Consider the following 4,112-nt stretch of genomic DNA (forward strand, 5'->3'; position numbering starts at 1 on the left):
GGGTGGCGCCGCCCCGCCGTGCCGGACCTGGACTATCTGCACCGGCCCAGTTACTGCGACGCCGCCTTCGCTCTGGAGCAGATTTCCAAGGTGCATTTCAGACTCTCTCCTCCCACTCTCTTCCCTCCTCTTCCTCAGTGGGATCGCCCCGCCATACACACACACACACTTCCAGGAAAAAGAAGTAGAAAAGTGGAGATTGAACATTTTCAAACCCTCCCTCCAGTCCTGGAAGGAAAAAAACTGCCTGAGGTCCGCAGGGGGTGTAGGTGCACTGAGTGTGTGTGTATGTGTGTGTGTGTGTACACGCGTTGTCGCCAGCGTTCTTTTCAGGAGTCCTTGAAAATCCGTCCCAGTCAGTACTGCCCTGCCCCCGTACCCCCTGGCTCGGAACCCCCTCCCGCACCCCAGCCCCTATTTGCAGCCTAACCCCCTTAAAGTTGCTACATTTCTGAACTTCTTGGAGGGGGAGGCGGAGTAGAGGGAGGCGGAGGGAGGGAGGGAGTGGAGGGAGCCGAAGTAAAGGTGGTTTCCTTTTTTGGCCGCCGGTTTTGCTTTTGTTGAGCGTGAAATCGCTACTCCCTTAAAAACTATCTTCCGGAGAAGGCATCTTCTCTTTTCATTTCCAGTTTTTGAGTCGCCTATTCTCTGAGCCGGGGCTGAAAGGGAAAGTTGTAAACAAATTGCCACCTTAAGTCCTCAGTGAGGCCGGCTTCATTGTGTTTACGAGGCTCGGTGAAATGTGTGGAATCTGGTGAAGGCGAGCGCCCGGACCCGGGCCCGCTCGGGCCGCCGCCGGGAGCAAATAGCACCTAGCCAGGACCCCCGCTGGGGCTGTCCTGGGCCCTTCCCCAGCGTATTCGGGTATTTTTCACGTTTAGCCAGAAGGGAAGGGAAAGTGGGGAAAACCCCCTGTAGCTGCCTTCTTCCAATCACAAATATTGTTAGTTGCAGATGGCTGCCCCACTTCCTAATTCAGATCACACAGCGCCTCTTAACGCTATGGAGATACATCGCGAGTAAGGTCCCGCGGGCGCGCTCACCACGTGGATCTTTTACTACCATGCCGGACGGGGTCCGGATGGGGGAGCCCATAGTACATTGTTCTCAAAACTCTCTTGCCCCCCACCACCCAGACCCGCCTGGGCACCACGGGATTGTTTCTAGAACAGGATTTATGGGGAAGGGGGCCTTGGTTTGCCAGTTCTGACATGTTGGATTCTACCCACAAATATTGCCAGTGTTGGGTGATTTCTCTCCTTTACATCGGCTTCCCAGTGTCCGTGTAGCCCTTACCCCCAGCGTCACAAATCACACTGCGCTACCACGCTGGACGTGCGTGGGGCGCCCCGCTTGCCCTCGCAATGCCGCTCCCACGATGCCGTGGGATTTGATTTATGATCAGTGACCGCCCCCGCCGTTCGGGGTACCCTAGAACCGACTGGTTTACAACCCCGAGGGAGAGAGCCGGCACTGTGGCCGCCCTGAGCTCGGGGTGCAGCACCCCAGGGCTGCGGGGAGACTGTGCGCGGGCCGCGGTGGGGGGAATGCTGTACCTCCTTTGCGCTCACTCCTCGATTCTGCTTTGTCCCCAGGGGAAGGCTACTGGCCGGAAAGCGCCGCTGTGGCTGAGAGCGAAGTTTCAGAGACTCTTATTCAACCTGGGTTGCTACATTCAAAAAAACTGCGGCAAGTTTTTGGTTGTGGGTCTCCTCATATTTGGGGCCTTCGCTGTAGGATTAAAGGCAGCTAATCTCGAGACCAACGTGGAGGAGCTGTGGGTGGAAGGTAAGAGCCCCAGCGCCAGCTGCTGCGCCCTGTTTGGTTCCATCTCCAACCCCCCTAGCCTTCCTTTCCATTGATAAAGATATTTTTCAGAATCTACCTAGAGCCTTGCTGTAAAGAGAGGAAAAAACCCTGCCCACTCCGGGGGGAACTGTTTATTGTTTGGGCTGCTGGCCAGGAGCCAGGCCCGCCCGACAAAGACCGCGCTGTAATCTACTCGGGGCGCTGCGCTCTGCTAGGTGTTGTGGGAGCGAGTGGTGAGGACGGGCTGGCGGGGCGCGAGGGAGGGGGCCCCCGTCCGTGGGACGGACCACTCTGCGCGCCCGGGGGGGCCTCAGTGCGGCAGCCGCCTCGGATCTGCCCTGCAGCGCCCCGAGATGCAGCTAGGGGAGAAGCTCTGCTTTGCAGGCTCCTCTCCTCGGTTTCCTTTCCCTCCTCCGCCCCCACCCACCGCGTCCAAAGAGAACAAAGTGGGAGGTGGGGCGGGAAGGCCACCCCTCTGGCTGGGGGAGTTTGCGCGCCTCCGGCGGCCGCGGCCGCGGCGCGGGGGCGGGCGGAGCGCGGGTCTGGCCAGGCGGCTGCGTGTGTGGTCCTGTTTTTGGATGGCTTTCAACTCTGGGGGAAAAAAACATTTGTCTCAGGGTACCAAAAAAAAAAAGAAAGATGGGGGTGGGTGAAAAAATAATAAAGCACAGACTGGAACGTATGCTTGCAAAGTAAATTAATGTTTCCTTGCGGTGGGGGCTTTTTAATGGAATTATTCTGGGCGAAGCCGCGTTTTGCTGACTGAAAGAAGAAATGTTTCAAGAACGCCCATTTGGAGGGAGGCGCCACAGAGGTCCCTTCAGGGGTTTTTTCTAGTCTTTGATCCACAATCCATAATTTGGGTGGGTTTTTTTTTTTAGGACCACCCCCCACATTTAGACAATTGTGAACATTAAATAGAGGAGGTTATTTGGTTTTTCTTTTTTTGTCCCAAACAGGAAAACCTTTTACAGACATTTGGTAATAAAGCTTTTTTTAAAAATCGGTATTTGCCTTTTTGGAAAGTAACAAATCCTCCTATTTGGAAACATTTAAACCCCCTAAATACTGCCTTCGGCATCACTCTAGTGAGAGAGGGGTGGGGGCCGTCAGGGAGACTCGGGTAATTATGTAGGTATTTCCAAACAAAATATCTGGGCCATTCCTAGTGAATTTGGACGCTGAAGAATTATATACTTAATTGCTAGTGACTCATTTCAGGGAGCTATTGGCGATTTAAACTTGGAGAATATTTTGTTAATCTTTGTTTATAAGGGCTAGGTTTGCAATGTTTTGCAAACTATGGCATAGTCTTTAATTGAGAAGTGACAATTAAAATAATAGTCCAAATAATTAAGACCAGAAAACATTCCTGCCTGCCTTCAAAAAGCCTGGTAATTAATACAAGTGTTCTTTGACTTGAATCCCTGGAGTAATTTACCTGAGTCCAGCACTGCAATGCCATTGGTAGATTCCCTGGGCCTCCCCCAACTGCCATCCACTTGATGGATTGGTAGATAAAATAAGGGTTTTATTGAGCACATAGGATTGAGCCCTGGGCACTTAAGAACTCAGGGGGTTAGGTAGTGGTTAGGCTGTGGGTTGCTAACTGCAAGGTCAGCTATTTGAAACCACCAGCCACAGCCTCAGAAACTCACAGGGGCTGTTCTACCCTGCCCTTCAGTGTCGATATGACTGGGCATCTACTTATTTCCGTTTGGGGTAGTTTATCACATAAGGAGTGGTGCTTCCGGTTCAGTGTTGGACTGCAAACCCATCAGGGGCTCCTGGGGAGAAAGATGAGGCTGACTGCTTCCCCTAAAGATTTGGAAATCCTATAGAGCATTTGAGTCCAAGTTGACTGGGGACTTGGTTTGGGGACTTTTATTACATCCTTTAAGGTGGTGTGGGCTGTTTGTGATTGGCTGCTCACATAAAGGTTGGCAGTTCCAACCTACCTAGCAGCTTATGTTGAGACAGGCCTAGCAAAGTGCTTTCGTGAAGATTGCTTTCCAAGCCAAGAGAGCCATAGAGCAGTTTTTACTCCGTTACAGAAATCAGAGTCAACAGTGAACTTTTTTAGTGTATGCCCATAGCAATAAGTTTGCTGAGCACGTCTGATGCGTCTAGCACTGTGCTAGAAGGGATTCTGAAGTGAGACACCCCCCCAGCCCATAGTTGTAACTACTGGAGTCAAATGGACTTGTACTAAATTTGTATTCATTCTAAAAGTTCTGTGATGGTGAAATTTTAAAAATTAAAAAAAAAAACACCTTGAAAAAGAAGTTCTTAGAGAAAAGGAG

At 51.8% G+C, this 4,112-nt stretch overlaps 1 protein-coding gene across 2 annotated transcripts in view; it reads left to right on the forward strand.

The window, feature by feature from the left end:
• Window positions 1-21: 21 nt before the first annotated feature.
• PTCH1 (patched 1) overlaps window positions 22-4,112 on the forward strand; it is a 62,382-nt gene continuing 58,291 nt past the window's right edge. For both annotated transcript variants that reach the window (XM_045289423.1, XM_045289424.1), the window contains exons 1-2: window positions 22-90; window positions 1,596-1,788. The gene's annotated coding sequence lies outside the window, so the exon portion shown is untranslated. The remainder of the gene's footprint in view (window positions 91-1,595; window positions 1,789-4,112) is intronic.

Source organism: Echinops telfairi, unplaced genomic scaffold (genome assembly GCF_000313985.2).
Source record: "Echinops telfairi isolate 266 unplaced genomic scaffold, ASM31398v2 ScPeMD7_27;HRSCAF=92, whole genome shotgun sequence".
Lineage (NCBI taxonomy): Eukaryota > Metazoa > Chordata > Mammalia > Afrosoricida > Tenrecidae > Echinops > Echinops telfairi.